The sequence below is a fragment of the Cololabis saira genome, chromosome 10, assembly GCF_033807715.1.
Source record: "Cololabis saira isolate AMF1-May2022 chromosome 10, fColSai1.1, whole genome shotgun sequence".
In the NCBI taxonomy this organism is placed as follows: domain Eukaryota; kingdom Metazoa; phylum Chordata; class Actinopteri; order Beloniformes; family Belonidae; genus Cololabis; species Cololabis saira.
In genome coordinates this window covers 9,158,865-9,176,448 of record NC_084596.1, presented here as the reverse complement: position 1 = coordinate 9,176,448, position 17,584 = coordinate 9,158,865, and the positions used below count along the sequence as shown (strand labels likewise).

The 17,584-nt window shown below is 45.4% G+C and overlaps 1 pseudogene; it reads right to left on the bottom strand.

Moving 5' to 3' along the window:
- Positions 1 to 2,032: 2,032 nt before the first annotated feature.
- LOC133451831 (tripartite motif-containing protein 16-like) lies at positions 2,033 to 3,789 on the bottom strand (annotated as a pseudogene).
- Positions 3,790 to 17,584: the final 13,795 nt, after the last annotated feature.

The following is a 17,584-nucleotide window of genomic DNA, read 5'->3' as shown; positions in this document are numbered from 1 at the left end:
AGCTTGTTCATAAAGTGTGGGTTGTCAAAATTGGGGGCATATATATTAACTAATAATATGGGAATATGAAATAGCGTACCCGCCACAATTAAGTATCTGCCGTTTTTGTCTGAAATCACCTTAGATGCTGAAAACTGCATTGACTTACCAATTAATATAGCAACCCCCCTGGCCTTAGAGTTGAAATCAGAGTGAAACACCTCAGAAACCCAGGGACATTTAAGTCTGACCTGGTCTTTGGTGCGCATGTGGGTTTCCTGAAGGAACACTAAGTCAGCTTTAAGACGTCTCAGGTGAGCAAATATTCTCGTTCTCTTAATTGGACTCCCCATGCCTTTAATATTCCAGCTCAACAACCTCACAGAAGTACCAGTATTAGTGGCCATATGTTAAATTCCTAAAGATAGAGATGTACCGAATGCGGATCCCCAAGGAAGGAAAGGAAAGAAAGGGATGGAGGGAGGAAAGAAAGAAAGAAAGAGAAAGAAAGAGGAAAGAAGAAGAAGAGAAAAAAAAAAAGGGAGAAAAAAATAAAAATAAAAAAAAATAAATAAAAGGGGGGGAAAATTGAAAACAACAACAAACTTAACCTACTGAACCCCCCACCCCCCACCCCCCAATTGCACTTACAACGACCCCATCCCCAAACGATGGAGAACCCAGTGCAAACTCCAGAAGGAGTCAGATCCCTGAAAAGAACACTTACGGCTTTAAGCATAACTAACAAGATAATAACTAACAAGCTTCGTGTTGAGCTCCTGCAAGCCCAGCAACATTAACAGAGAGGTACAACCAATCACGACCAAGTTAAACTGAAAACCACATACCGTGTATATATGGGAGAGAGAAAAAAAAAAAAAAAAAAAAAAAAACCGACACTGATGAACTGAAAAAAGTTCAACTAGACTTTGAGCGACGTGATGAAAGCGCTGGCCTCCTCTGCCGACCTGAACTCCCTTTCTGCGCCGTTGTGAGTGATGCGGAGGCGGGCGGGGTACAGCAGACCGTAGCGGATCCCCGGGATCTCGCGGAGCCGGCGGCGGACGTCATGAAAGGCGGCTCGGGCACGGGCCGTCTTCTGGGTGTGGTCGGGAAAGACAGAAAAAGTCAACTCTCCACACGTAATCCGTTGCTGAGCCCTGGCTCGGCGCAATATATCCACACAGTCTGTATGATAGTGCAGACGGGCGATGATGGGACGAGGGTGCTCTCCGGGCTTCGGCTTCGGCTGGAGGGTGCGGTGCGCCCGGTCCAGGAGAGGCTCCTTCTCCAGGCTGAAAGCCTCCTTGAGCAGAGAGGGAATATCCGTAACAGCAGAAGAGGTGGAAAAATCTTCAGGAATTCCCACGATCCGTATGTTATTGCGCCGGGATCTCGCCTCCAGATCCTCGCATTTACCATCCAGCCTCATCAGTTCAGCTGACAGATGCTCCACTTTAGCCTGTAAGGTTGTGATGTCATCGGTGCAGGATGAAAGAGATGTTTCCATTTCAACCACGGTGTTCTTCAGAGCGCGCACATCAGACTGGATGTTTGTAATGCTTTTTGATAATTCCGACTTCACCGCTTGCAGCTCAGTCTTGATGCTCGACAGGTTTTCATTTAAAGCAGCCTGAAGCTCCGCTTTAAAAACAGCCGCCATCTCAACGCGGAGTGATGCGAGCAGCTCGGCCTTAAAGTCGTGTGAAGGAGCGGCCCCGGCGGCCTCGGCCAGGCTGGACGGGGGGTCACCACGAGGCGGGGATGCTGCGTGCGGAGAGGGCCGCGGCGGTGGTGCGGATGGTTTAAGTTTTGGAGGCATTTTGGTCGGCAAAAATACGAGGCCAAAGTAGAATAATGAAGGTCGGGAAAAATAAACCGAAGGAAGATGAAAAAGCTGTACCAAAAATAGATATTTTTAAAGGTTGTTGCAGGAGCTCAAAAAAACACGTCCTAGTCCATTAGTCGCTACACCGGAAGCCTGAGACGTTCAACTCTGAGAAGAAAAGAAAATCCATAAAAACTGAGATAAAAACATGAAGAGGAAACAAGTTCATTTGAGTTTACAGAACTCAGCGAGTTTCCATCAGTGTTACCAACCCAAACTCCAGTGTAGAGCGGCTGAGTGAAGGTGGTCTGGACTCTGTGGAGGAGGGTCATGGTTTCAGAGACGCTGTAGAAGGACAGAACACCTGCTCTGTGATCCAGGTAAACTCCTATTCTGGAGGAAGGAGGACCTGAGATGGAGGAACTGATGTCGTTGTACCAAAATTCATATCTGTCTGAGACATTCTAGTGACCAAGATTTGTCATTTACTCCAAATGCACTTTCAAACCCTGATCTGCTGATATTCTTGTATGAAACTGCTACCTCAACTTTACCTGCTTCCTTCTCCACCTCCCAGTAATGACGTCCAGTCAGACTTTCTCTACTCAGGACCTGAGAATATGTAGTGAATCTGTCTGGATGATCAGAATAAGACTGACGTTTCTTCATATAAGTCACCTTTCTGTTCTCCTCTGACAGTAACAGCTCTGTGTTTACTGTGTTTGGATCCAGAGTGATTTCACATGAATATTTCAAGAATCCAGCTCTGCTCTTCGGTTCTGGTTGTGGCAGTAAAACATCCACATCAGTGATGGTCAGAGAGATGTTTGTCCACGTGTCTCTCAGGATGTCCTGTAGTTGACCTCTGACCTCTGACACAGCTGCTGTCACATCCTCAAAGTAGCTGAGAGGACGGATGCTGATGCTGGAGGAGTGTGTGGACTCACTGAGTGGTGACAGTGAGGGGTAGTTGTGGAGGAACTGGTTGTGGTCCTCGGTGTCTGAGAGCTGCTTCATCTCAGGGTCTCTCCTCTTCAGGTCAGTGATCTCCTGCTGCAGCTTCTCCTCCAGCTCTCTGACTCTCCTCACTTCAGTTTCCTGCTGGGATCTGATCTGCTGCTTCACATCAGAGCTTCTTGTCTGGAGGAGGGAGATCAGCTCAGTGAAGATCTCCTCACTGTCCTCCACTGTTTTATCAGCAGACTGATTGATGGCCTCCACCTCCTGCTGAAGCAGCTTCACATCTTTCTGTCTGTCGTGGATCTCCTGCTGGATTTGTTGTCGATTCACCTCCATCTCTCTTTGCCTCTCAGTCCTTTCTGCTGCAGCTGAGACTGTGTCGTGGCCTTTATGTTCATCCACAGAGCAGAGATAACAGATACACTTCTGATCAGTACGACAGAACATCTTCCTCACCTCATCATGACGGGGGCAGATGTTGTCCTGCAGGTTCTTGGAGGGATCCACCAGCTTGTGTTTCTTTAATGGAGCCACATCATGATGAGGTTGAAGGTGTTTCTCGCAGGAAGAGACCAGACAGACTAAACAGGACTTGATGGCTTTCAGTTTTCTTCCAGAGCAGAAATCACAGGCCACATCTTCAGGTCCAGCATCGCAGTGATCAGCAGAAGCAGCTTGGAGTCCCGTCTTCTTCATCTGCTCCGCTAAAGCTGCTAACATGGTGCTTTTCACCATTGCAGGTCTCGGTATGAACGTCCGTCTACACTGAGGACAGCTGGGGAGTTTTTTCTCTCCTTCATCCCAGTAGTTGTTAATACATTTCATACAGTAACTGTGTCCACAGGGAATAGTCACCGGATCCTTTAAAACCTCCAAACAGATGGAACAAGAAAAGGTTTCCTGGTCCAACTGAGCTCCTTTCTGCGCCATTTCTCCTCTCGATAACTGAGACTGAGACAGTTTTACTTCCTCAAAGGTGAAAATAGTCTGAGCTCTGATCTACAAATAAGGTGTGCAGAGAATGGAGGTTGTCAGCTCTGTGTTCAGCTTGTGTTGTTCAGACCCGTCTTATAGCTGCAGATCTGCAGGGGAGGGAACCAGGAAACCTGCTCAGACTGGATCTGCCGGTTTATGAGGCTCAGAGTCCAGCAGGAGATGATGTCTGAGATAAAAAGACTACAACTCTTTCAGAACAGGAAACGTTCCTGTTTAAAACTACTATCAGTTGCATATTACAGGTTTCCAGGTCGTTTTAACCCAAGTGTCTCAACAATGACACGGATACATATTTAACTTGGACTCAAAGCGGTTCTTGGTTGTTTGAATAAAAATGTATATAAAAGAATTCTTGGTGAGGTGACTGTGACTCTTCAAAGAGATCTGCTTCTCACTAGAAAGCCGCTGGTTCAATTGCCAGTTTAGACGCGTTAAAGCTTCAATAAATGAGACAGAATGTAATGTTTCCTCTCATGTACTAATCAGTCTGTTGGAATAATAAAGGGATCCATCCTTTATCCAAACGGCATGTACTGACAGTAGGAACACATTTTTCAGCTCTGCAGCAGCTCTAAACCCCACAAGACGTGAATAAATCACGTCATTCAGCTCCAGAAACAACCAACTGTAACTCTGATTGTTGCCAACAAGATCAAACATTCAGAGTTTTTCTTAATAATTCAAATCCATCGTCTCCTCATGACTAAAGACTAAAAACCTCAAGGCTCAGTGTTAGGGCCCATTCTGTTCACAATTTACATAAATGAGCTGTGTGGAAACTTGTCAAATGCCTCATATCACTTTTATGCGGATGATTGTGTAATCTACTGCTGCTCACCCTTAATTGCACAAGCTTTTGAATTTTTGCAGTCTGCCTTTGATGAAGTGCAGTCTCGTTTGGAGAAACTGAATCTGGTTTTAAATAAAAAAAATCCAAAGTTATGTTTTTTTCAAATTCATCAGTTCTCCCGGAGAATACCCCATCAATTAAAACTGTCCATGGTAAAGCTCTTGAGCTGGTCACTAACTACAAATACCTGGGATTAATAATTGATGGGGAGCTTACGTTTCAAGCACACATAAAAAATTTGGTCTCTAAACTAAGGGTAAAACTCGGTTTTTATTACAGAAACAAGGCATGTTTTTCCCTCAGAGCACGAAAGTTTCTGATTTCGGCTACTTTTCTGCCTGTTCTTGATTATGATGTTGTGTATGATGTTGTGTACATGTGTGCATCAGCCAGCTGTCTACAGTCTTTGACTCCGGTCTACCACTGTGCTCTAAGGTTCATAACTGGTTGTAGCATCTCACTCACCACTGTGAATTGTATGCTAAAGCTGGCTTGAATGTTAGACGATTTACACACTGGATGACTCTGATTTATAAGGCTCTTTTTGGCTTGGTTCCTGTTTATGTTTATTTCTTCAGAGAACTAAAAGCCATTATGCTTTAAGGTTGAATGACCCTTTGCACCTGGCTGTTCCTCGTGTTCGGACTAACTTGGGGAAAAGCTATTAGTTTCTATGCACCCTCTGCGTGGAATAACCTCCAACTTGAACTGAAAATGCCACAGTCATCTGGAAAAAACAGCAGCACCGTGAGGATCATGTTCCCTGGTTTCTCCGGTACATTTAACTCCATCTAGCCTGCATTACTACGTCAGAATCTCCAGGAGACACAGGTGGAGCCTCCCCAGTCACCTGGCTCACTGACGGCCAGCTGGTCAGAAGCACAGGAGCACCACAGGGGACTGTACTCTCCCCACTCTTCTTCTCTGTCCACCTCAGACTTCCGATCAGATCAGTCCCTGAGCGTTGACGAGTCGTATGGCATGGGGGAAGAAGCTGTTTTTTAGTCTGGTAGTAGCAGACCTTATGCTTCGGTACCTTCTGCCAGATCGGAGGGGTGAGAGAAGTCTATATGAGGGATGGTTTTTCACAATGCTGATTGCCTTGCAGATGCAGCGTGTGGTGTAGACGTGCGAGACAGAGGGGAGAGTGACTCCAATGATCTTTTCAGCCATCCTCACCACAAGTTGCAGATTGTCGCGGTCAAGTTGGGTGCAAGTTCCTCCTAAAATGGCCGCCTTCTCAGAAACTACAGGACCAGCATGCCTTGCGTGGGGGGGGGGGGCGGCGCCTAAAGCAGCGGGCAATCCAATCACAAGCGGGGCGCTGATGACGTCACGCACCCGCGGAGCGCAATTCTCCGCTGCTGCCACAGCTTCATTCTCTTGTCCTCAACTTTTCATCGGAGCAGCTGGCCAGCTCTGGGCTCCGCGCCAAAGACCACGTCCCCCCCCCCCCAGGTGGGGGGAAGAAGCCCGGGGATCAGCGCACGCTGAAGCTGACCCTGCTGAAGCTGCGCACCCGGAGCGCGGCTCTCACCTCCCACTAACTCGCTTTCCCCGTCCATCGACCAGGACAGACCTCGGTCGACCAGCGCATCTGGACCACGTCTCCCAAGTTCCTGAGAGCTGAAAAAGGGGGGAGCCGCTTCGAAGCTGGAGTGTCCCTCTCCGCTCTGAGTTTCTCTTGCAAGGATCCTCCGGTCAGCCTGCCCAGCTCAGACCGAGACGTGTCCCGCCGCCCGACGTCCGGGAGGCCCACGCGCTCACCGAGACAATGTGACTAGGCTCCGTGACCAGTATGGGGACCGCCGACTGCTGCCACGCTGCACCACTGTCCCTTTTTTATTTCAGAGTCGGAAGGAGAAGAGAGAGAGACGGGAGACCGCTTGGACTGAGAGTTCCAACGGAAAAAACCCCAGCAGAAACCTCTGATCAGCACCCGGAGACCCAGAGGAGGCGTGAGGTTTTGAGTCCTGAGTGTATCAGTTTAATTTAGAGCGTTTCAGAGCTACATCTGTGTTCAGAGCTGAGTTTACTGTTTACATCATCATCATTATCATCATTATTGTGTTCGTTATTTTGTAGTCGCCATTTTCTGCCAGTTATTCACGTTTTAAACGCCGCGTTTAAACCGGTCCGATTGCACGTGGCTTGACGAGGGCGCGTCCATCTTTAAAATATCACAAAGCCCCGCCATCTTTAAATGTTTTGAACCGTAGATGTTCGTTGATATCATGTTTATTATTGCGTTTGATTTCTTTTCCATTCCATGCATTTACGTGTCACTTTTATTGTTGTTGTTTTTTTTTGTTAGTGATGATTTTATGTTTATCGTAGTGTGCCATCGGAATTTATTTGGGTGTCGCTTTACATCTGCTTGGTACCCGTATGTAAGTAAATTCTGATTGATTTTAATGAGAAGTTGTTTGTGTTTCATACAATTTTGGTCACAATGGCTGTTTGACAGAGCTAGTGCCGAACTAGTACGCCTTCAACCGTTATTCTGTAAGTGATAATAGTAAGGTTTGCTACTCTGCAGAATAACCCTAATCTCTGAGACTGATTTCTGCTGTTAAAAGTTATCATTTTCCTAGAAAACCAGGTGGTGCCCAACGAGGATTATATCATTTTGATAATTCAATTTGATAAATAGTCAACTTTATTAATTATTAATAATTGTTGAATAAAATTATGAATAACCTTTTGATAACTGAACAGCTAAGCGACCTGTGTGGCACAACATATCATAACTTCATGATGTGGTTTGAGTCGTGGAGTTCTGTGAAGTCATGGGTCAGGAGTGTAAACAGCAGTGGACTGAGCACAGAGCCTTGAGGTGCCCCTGTGCCGAAGTGTGGTGGTACTGGAGGAGTTATTTCTGATCCGGACTGTCTCTCTGTCAGAAAGTCCAGGATCCAGTTTCAGAGAGAAGTGTTGATGGTGTTAAATGCTGAACTGAAGTCTATGAACAACATTCTGATGTAAGTGTCCTTTTTTTTCCAGATGGGTGAGTTCTAAGTGGAGGTTGGTGGTGATGGCGTCGTTGGTGGAACGGTTGGCTCTGTACGTGAACCACAGGGGGTCTAGGGTGGGAGGCACATGGTTCTTGATGTGCCTCAGGATCAGCCTCTCAAAGCACTTCATGATTGTAGGGGTGAGTGCGATGGGGCAGTGGTCATTGAGGCATGACGGAGGCGACTTCTTGGGCACAGGGACGATGGTGGTGGTTTTGAAGCATAGTGGACACGATGGCAATGCTCAGGGAGATGTTGAAGATGTCCGTGAGAACATCTGCCAGCTGGACTGCACATCCTTTGAGCACACTCAAAGGGAGGTTGTCTGGGCCAGCAGCTTTGGAGGAGTTGATTCTATGCAGAGTCATTGTCACCTCAGCCGTGGTCAGACGTAGCGCTTCTTAGTTCTTCCTTGCCACCACATCATTCTCTGATTCAAAACGGCCATATAACAAATAAGGAAAGACAGAACAGGTCCTTCACGGTTTGCAGCAAGATGTTGAATATCTTCTATAAGTCTGTTGTGGAGATTTCATCCACATCTGCAGCATCAGAACCAGAGACTTGAAGAAACTGGACAAACTGATGAAGAAGGCTGGTTCTGTTCTGGGGCCTCTGGAGATGATTGTTCAAAGGAGGATCCTTCATATAGTGAAGAACATCAAAGACAACCCCAAGAATCCTCTTTATAACACACTCAGTACATTTACATGCACTAACAGAAAGTCGAATTGTTGCCTTAATCCAACCGATATCGAATTTAATTATTATTTTGTTTTTAAAAACACCTTAGCCGGGCTGTAGTTGAACCGAATTGGAGCTTTTGAGATCGAGCTTTTAGTGCCATATAATGCGTCGTAATTCAAGTTATTCCTGCATGTATACCAACCCACGCTTAGCCGAGCTAGAGACTGCCCCGGGACCCCCCCTTCAGGAAGTGATGAGCCGCGAAACCCAGAATTATCAACACAGTAGGAGAAGAAGACGAACAACAAAGAAGAAACCAGAAGAACATGAAAGTGCGTGTGGCGCCACGTAGCGTGACGGAGTCGAACGCACCTCACTCAATAATCGATTGTCTTGTCGCGTACAGTACAGACCAAAAGTTTGGACACGCATTCAAATGGGGAAAATGGGGAAATGTGTCAAAACCTTTTGGTCTGTACTGTATGTATACTCAGATTTCTCTGAACCTCCAGTTTAATCCTTAAAAGGAACCCTGGCTATTAAGACATGTAGGTCTTAATGTAGGTTCTTACCTGTGTGTGACCCCATTTATGCTTACTGCCGTGCCCGTTTTACTCTTTTACTCTTTTTGCTCTTTGCTATTGCTTTTATTGCTGGTTTTATTCTGTTTGCTATATTGTTTTTCACTGTCTTAAAGCTGCTTTGTTTTTATTTGCTTGCTTTGCTTATCTTCTCTTGACATGTAAAGCACTTTGAGTTGCATTCTATGACAGGAAAGGCGCTATATAAATAAAGTAAAAGTAAATATAATTTAACATGTAGGTCGCCATTGTTGTTTACATTCTGGGTAGTGACGTCAGACGGTGGCTCCTGCTAACCCCCGTCCACTGTTTTGACACCCAGAAACAGATGAAAACACAGCTAAACAGGTGACGGCGCACCAGAAACACAGATCAAAACACAGCTAAACATTAAGGTGACGGCGCACCTACAAAAAAGTAAAAAAAAAAAAAAAAAAAAAAAGTGCTGCACCATACAGCATGAACTACAAAAACACCATAAAACTCAGATAGACTAACAGACCACACGTTTCAACTAGCAGATAGCCGATGCTACAATAAAAACCCCAGCCAGATCTGGTGTCATTAAATTAAATAAAGATGTTCTTGCCTATTTGAAGCGAAGTCTGCGCCTCCCGTTTCGTCAAAGTCCCGGGCCAGTCCCCTTAGCCTCTGGTCTGTCATCACCCAGCACCGAAGCCGGTTTTAGGGGGGGGCAGGGGTGGGCTATGCCCACACAAACGTGCCTCCTGCCCACCGGCGTCTTCATCCCGGCGGCGGCGAGAGTGGAGAGCGGATGGCGGAGAGCGGAGAGCGGATGGCGGTGCGCTGCAGGCTCTAAAGCCCCGGCTACGCTGTCTACGCCGTAGGCTACGCAGGCTACGCAGGAGCCTAATGCACTGGTAAGATGCGCACGACATTGATCATTTTTGCAGATCTCCCGTGCATCACAGAACTTTGATCCAGTTTGCCTGAACCGAGACGTCTTATGGGCTCCCTCGTCAGCCTCCACGGCCGGGAGAGTGCTGCTCATCTATGTTTTAGATACCTGTCCCAGTTAAACTAACTATCTTCCCAGAGCCACCGCTCTACGTCATCGCCCCCAGAATGCATTGCGCAAGTAAAACATGGCGCCTCCCGCAGGTCAAAATATGTGATAAACATTGTAGATTTTTAAAGCAATTAGATTATTTTATGTGTTTCTAACAACATATTTTAGTATAAGAGAACAATTGTGGCTAATTAGGGACTACATGTCTTAATAGCCAGGGTTCCTTTAAAGGAGCTTGAGGCAGGATTTATGAAAAAAAAGTTTTCTAGTAATAATGTCAGATGAAGCATTCCAAACCAAAAAGAATGAGCCCTCTAGTGTATCTCTCCGTTACCTTGAACAGGCTGTGTGCTGCAAAATGTGCTGCAATTCTGGGCTCGAATTTCCCGCGCTGTCCTGCGGATGTGACGTCACATGACGCTGCATGCGCGTTCTCGACGGCGCTTGGCTTGGATACAGGAAGAAGCTGCAGTAACCCAGACGGTCGTCGGGGCACTAATGAGTCTCATTTCTTATTCTTGCCTCATGCTCCTTTAACTAGATTGTTGCCAATAGCTGAATTTAGATGTGCACGTTACCACACTGACTGATTCAGCAACAGAGTCTTCAGTCAGAGGTTTCTTCAGATCTGCTGCAACACAGATCTCTACAGAAGATCCTTCCTGCCCACAGCAATAAACCTACAATAAGTCTGTGAAGAGACTTGAATCATGGAAACTACTGCAACAATACCTTTTTGCACTAAAGGGAAAAGAATTTCCCTTTAGTGATTAATGAAAATTTTTTAAAATACAATTGAAATTTACTCTGTTTTGGATGACATAAAGTGTGCGTTTGTGTTTGTGAATCATTTCATGTCCACCTGCGTTGGCGTCAGTGTCACAGTTTGCTTGAGTTGACTCAACAAGCTCATGCGAATCGCCATGTCAGCCAATCTACAGTCGTGTTCAAACGTTTACCCTTTGTCTCTCGGTTCAAAGGTTTTTACATATCTGAACAATAAAAACCATCTGACTGATAACGAGGTGAATACGAGCTCAGATAAACGACACAGTCGCCTGAGATGGACTAGTGACTTGTCCAGGGTGTAACCCCGGCCTCTTGCCTTAAAATTAGCTGGGATAGGCTCCAGCAGACCCCCGTGACCCTGCCACCTTTATTACATTCACCAGGTGATAAACTGGCTGCTGTGTTGCACCGTTTCCCCTGGAGTCCCACTACACTCCACCTGTGGAGGAGTGAACTATGGAGTTGTGAAGGTGTGGCACCCTCAGCATTTCCTGTATTAGTGTGTTATGTCCATAATTACTTTGTGTTTTATCTTTGTTGTCCAACTAAAACTTTTTTTTGTTTTTTTTATGCCAATTCTCTATGGCTTCTGTTAATAATAATAATAATAATAATATATATATATATATATATATATATATATATATATATATATATATATATATATATATATATATATATATATATATATATATATACATACATACATACATACATACATACACATATATATATATATATATATATATATATATATATATATATATATATATATATATATATATATATATATATATATATATATATATATATATATATATATATATATATATATATATATATATATATATATATATATATATATGTTGCATATGTATATTATTTATAATTGCTCTGGTAATAACAGGTATAATTTAAGTAGAGACAAGGGGTAGGACCCAATAAGTTTTTTACTTCCTCCTACTCCTTTTCGGGCATGAAGGTTTATTCCCCTTTGATTTAGTTTAGTTGATTTAGTTGATTTAGTCATAGTTCCGCTCGTTTTCTGAAGCAAACTCTTTTTATTCAGAATCAGCATCAGAATCAGGTTTATTTGGCCGAGTCAGGTCAAACAGGTCATTTGACTCGGTTATTTCGCTCACTGTACAGTAAATAGGCAAATGACAGCTCTTATTAACATATTTATTTTATCTTATTATTTACCTTATTCTTATTAACATAATTTTAAAAAAAGGGAAAGGTGCAGCAGTATGAGGTAGACATGGTTATTGAAAGGTGCATTGTTACAGCATATTATTATTATTATTATTATTATTATTATTATTATTATTATTATTATTATTATTATTATTATTATTATTATTATTATTATTATTATTATTATTATTATCATTATCAGAATCAGAATCAGATTTATTGGTCAAGTCAGGTCAGACAACAAGACAGGGAATCTGACTCGGTTATTTTCGCTCACTGTACAGTAAATAGACAAATGTATCTCGTATTAACATATATACAATTAAAAAAAAAAGTGAAAGGTTCAGCAGCATGAGGTAGACATCGTTATTGAGAAGTGCATTGTTACAGCATATGATCAAATGAAAGACGTGATGGGTTCATTAAACCAGGTATTGGCACAGGTAAACACCTAAAACATGCAGGGCAGTAGTACTGGAACTGAGAACCACTTCTCTCAATCAAATTCAAACGGAAAATGAATATATCAAGTGATTTTACTGTATAATTACTATAATAAATAGTTACTTTACCTTTTTTATAACAGTGCATCGTGTTATTTCTTTCTTGATGATAATTTTGATCCTTCACCTGTGCTGTGGTTGTGTGTCCTGCAGGGGGCGCTGTTGCTCCCAGAATCTCCCAATCTCAGTCGTTCTATCTTTTTATTTTGCTGGAATATGAAAACTGATTAATCTTCACCAGTGGACCTGCCTGAAAACTGTAATCAGTCCACATCCACATTTTCTTGGAATGTAAATTGTCCCAGATTCTTTGGAAAAAAAATTAAGCTTACATCACATCATATTCCAACACACCAATAAATTTGAATGCCAAAGATATATTGTTATACCATAATAATAAAGAAAATTATGCGACACTAAATTAACTTTTTTATTCTAACTGCAAAATTCCTTTATTGCTTTATATTTATCCACCAAAAATATAATAATAATAACAATAATAACAATAATAATAATAATAATAATAATAATAATAATAATAATAATAATAATAATAATAATAATAATAATAATAAAACATCAACCATGCACCACGTCTGCCTTAATTGCATTGGGAAAGAGGCAGAAACGACCACGAGAAGAGTTAAATAAATATATAAGTCATGCCTGCAAATCACGAGTCAGTCTTTCATGGTGCAGATACAGGAACCTAGTTATTGTCACGTGATCAACCAGCCCACGACCCGGGTGTTTGCTGGAGGAGGCAATCTGCAGTGAATTTGGACTTTAACGCCTGAATTCAGGCATTATAACGTAGAATTGTCAAATTGGTTTAATTCACTGCACGAATCGGCACAGATTACTTTTGTAATACTGTATTTGACCTGGTCTTCAACGTTTTGGCCGTATAGAAACGTAATTCTTGCCATTGTAAGAATGAGATGTACCTGCTGGACTCTACTGCCCTTACTTTTTAACAACTGGTGCTTTTTATTATTTTACCTCTTTTCTTATCATTTTATTTCCTTTTATTTGTTATTTACTGTTTAATTGTGTCTTGCCGCTTTCAATGTTGATGTAAAGCACTTTGAATGACCTTGTGTTGAATTGTGGTATACAAATAAACTTGCCTTGCCTTTAAATCCATGTCCGTGATTATCACAGATGAGAAAAACAGGCACTGTCAACATTCATAACTGGTTTAAAAACAAAAAAGTACCTCCAGTAACCATCAAAACCAATTAAACTCACCTCAGACAGAGTTTGTTGGACTTTCTCTTTGATTAAATGCTCCTCGGCTGCAGAGCAGCTCCACGGCTGTTGTTCCAGGGGTTAATGACCCCTCTGTGGTCCTGGTTTCTTGTCATCATCAATCACATTTCCCATCATGCTCCATTTCTCATCTGAAATTAATTGGAGAGGGAGCTCCATTTGTAAAGAATTGTTTTATGGCGCTTTTCCACCAGCACCTACTCAGCTCGGCTCTCCTCCACTCTGTTTGGTTCTTTCCCACTAGGCGTCTAACGTGCCGAGTAGATACTTTTCTGTTTCTACTCTGCCGAGTTTCTAAGCGGTTGAGTCGGGCTGTGATGTCATCACACTCCAGGCCACCGATTGGTCGGGGGGTTGGAGTCAGTCGTCTGAGTCAGGATGTGACATCAGAGAAAGAGACTCTGACGGAGATTCTTGTTCACTTTATTCATCCAGCAACGGCAGCAGAAGTCTGTTTGGTGATCCAACTCTGAGGTGCAGATGTTCATAAACCTGGTGCTGAGGAGAGAATTAAAAAGGGATGTAGACGGCGATAAGGAACGACCAGATCTACCAGGAGCTCTGTCTCTTCATAGCTGTTCACGGCTCCAGCTGACTTTTCAGCAGCCGAGACAAACTACAAACATTAAAAAGTGTCGCTTGAAGCTTCTCTCACTCTCATTTTTGGATGGATGGATGGATGGATGGATGGATGGATGGATGGATGGATGGATGGATGGATGGATGGATGGATGGATGGATGGATGGATGGATGGATGGATGGATGGATGGATGGATGGATGGATGGATGGATGGACGGACCTGCAGAGAGCGAAGGAAGAAATGATGGATGGAAGGAATCATCCATTCTCCCATCCTTCCGGGTGAACATACATTCTCATCAGTGCTCAAGGCGGTCCCTCTCTTCCTTCCTTCCTTCCTTCCTTCCTTCCTTCCTTCCTTCCTTCCTTCCTTCCTTCCTTCCTTCCTTCCTTCCTTCCTTCCTTCCTTTCTCCCATCCTCCCATCCTCCCTTCCTTCCTTCCTTCCGTCCGTCCGTCCTTCCTTCCTTTCTCCCATCCTCCCATCCTCCCTTCCTTCCGTCCATCCTTCCTTCCTTCCTTCCTTCCTTCCTTCCTTCCTTCCTTCCTTCCTTCCTTCCTTCCTTCCTTCCTTCCGTCCGTCCGTCCGTCCGTCCGTCCGTCCGTCCTCCCTCCCTCCCTCCCTCCCTCCTTCCATCATCCTTCCTTCCTTCCTTCCTTCCTTCCTTCCTTCCTTCCTTCCTTCCTTCAATCCTTCCTTCCTTCCTTCCTTCCTTCCTTCAATCCTTCCTTCCTTCCTTCCTTCCTTCCTTCCTTCCTTCCTTCCTTCCTTCCTTCCTTCCTTCCTTCCTTCCTTCCTTCCTTCCTTCCTTCCTTCCTTCCTTCCTTCCTTCCTTCCTTCCTTCCTTCCTTCCTTCAATCCTTCCTTCCTTCCTTCCTTCCTTCCTTCCTTCCTTCCTTCCTTCCTTCCTTCCTTCCTTCCTTCCTTCCTTCCTTCCTTCCTTCCTTCCTCTGTGTTTCACTTCCAGGGATCAGAAAGTTAACAGACCCAGTGGCTTGAGTTGAACCTCCTCCTTCCATCCGTCCGCCACCACCACGTGATGTTTATATCGTTATAAACCGTTGGCAGGGAAAGCTGCTGCTGTATCCTTGTTGTTAATAAATCATACACATCTCAACTCAAAACAACCTTGGCTCCTTCGCCAGCGATGCATAATACAGTTTCCACCTGCATGGGTCTGATGTGGGTGTGCTGGTGAATATTTAATGCCCCCCCCCTGCGGTGCAGCAGGCGGGGTGTTTGTTTTATCTGCATGCTGCTCTGCCTGTCTGGGAGCTGGCAGGTGGAGCTCCCCGGTGCTGGGTTTAACATCCAGGCCTGCTGTATCGCTGATGAGCCCAGGATGCTGCACCTGACGGAGGGGGGACCAGCAGGAACCTGAAGAAAGATCCAGATCTGTCCTTCTTCGTGTCATGACACCGTCACCTACTCAGGCAACATGCTGCCGTGTCGATTTAAAAGCAGATGAAGCAGCAGCTGCATGAATTACCACCGGTTATTTGTGCTGCTGCTCCACGCTCACAGACAGGAAGAAACAGCGGCTCCCAGTGGTCAGAGTGGGAATGACACCAAGCACTCACCCCTGCAAACGTGGGCACCTCAGCATCTCATACAGAAGAGTATTAGGACCAGGCAGGAGAAAAATAAGAATAATATTTTAGAGGAAGATTTTTTTTTCATTATGGACTTCAAGAAAAAAGTCGAAACGTTGAGAAAAAAGTCGAAATGTTGAGAAAAAAGTCGAAATTTCGAAGAAAAAGTCGAAATGTTAAGAAAAAAGTCAAAATTTCGTGAATAAAGTCGAAACGTTGAGAAAAAAGTCGAAATGTTGAGAAAAAAGTCGAAACGTTGAGAAAAAAGTTGAAATGTTGAGAAAAAAGTCGAAATTTCGAAAAAAAAGTCGAAATGTTAAGAAAAAAGTCAAAATTTCGTGAATAAAGTCGAAACGTTGAGAAAAAAGTCGAAATGTTGAGAAAAAAGTCGAAATTTCGTGAATAAAGTCGAAACGTTGAGAAAAAAGTCGAAATGTCGAGAATAATGTTGAAGTACATGTCACGGCTCAGACAGGACAGAGAACCCAAAAGCACAACACCAGGCAGAATCAGAGTCCGTGAGGCTTTAATACTGGTCAAAGACAGGCAGGGGTCAAACCGGGCAGACAGGCAGATCAGGCAAACAAGTCCAAGGGGGCAGGCAAAAATCAAAAACCGGGAGTCATGCAGGGTTACAGGCAGGCAGGCAGGAACAGGACAGAAATCAGGAAGGCTGGAAAGCAGGGCAAAAGCACACGACAATCTGGCCAACAAGAAGGTGGAAATGGGCCGGTATATGAGGGGAACTGCTGATGAGGGAAACCAGGTGTGGAGCAGGGTGGGGAAGCACAGGTGAAGGGAATGAGTGGATTTCTGGCTGATTAGGGTGGCAGGAACTGGAAAGACAGGGGAGTGAGTTAAAATAAAAAAACTACACTGGGAAACCATGACAGAACCCCCCCCTCAAGGGACAGATTCCAGATGTCCCAAAAACCCCCACCCAGGGCGGGAGGAGGGGGTCCGGAGGAGGGCCCCGGCCAACAAACGGCCAAAGCTCCGGGGGCCGTCCTCGGTGCCGGGCAGACCGGTGAGGCAGTTCAGGGGGTCGCCCTTGAGGCGTAACAGGCGGATCCGGGGGTCGGTCTGGGGGCTTGGCAGGCTGGTCCGGGGGTCGGTCTGGGACTGCGGCAGGCTGGGCCGGGGGTCGGTCTGGGGGCTTGGCAGGCTGGTCCGGGGGTCGGTCTGGGGGCTTGGCAGGCTGGTCCGGGGGTCGGTCTGGGACTGCGGCAGGCTGGTCCGGGGGTCGGTCTGGGGGCGCGGCAGGCTGGTCCGGGGGTCGGTCTGGGGGCGCGGCAGGCTGGTCCGGGGGTCGGTCTGGGACTGCGGCAGGCTGGTCCGGGGGTCGGTCTGGGGGCGCGGCAGGCTGGTCCGGGGGTCGGTCTGGGGGCTTGGCAGGCTGGTCCGGGGGTCGGTCTGGGACTGCGGCAGATCCATCCAGGATTGCCTCAGGAAGGGGAACAGAGACCGGCGGGACCACCTCCAGAACAGAGACTGGCGGGACCGCCACAGGAACCGAGGGCTGCGGGACCACCTCAGGAACCGGAGTCGGGGCAGACAGGAGGCGGGGAGCCGGAGTTGGGGCAGACAGGAGGCGGGGAGCCGGAACAGGAGCAGACAGCATGCGGGGAGCCGGAACAGGAGCAGACAGCATGCAGGGAGCCGGAACAGGAGCAGACAGCATGCGGGGAGCCGGAACCGGGGCAGACAGCATGCGGGGAGCCGGAA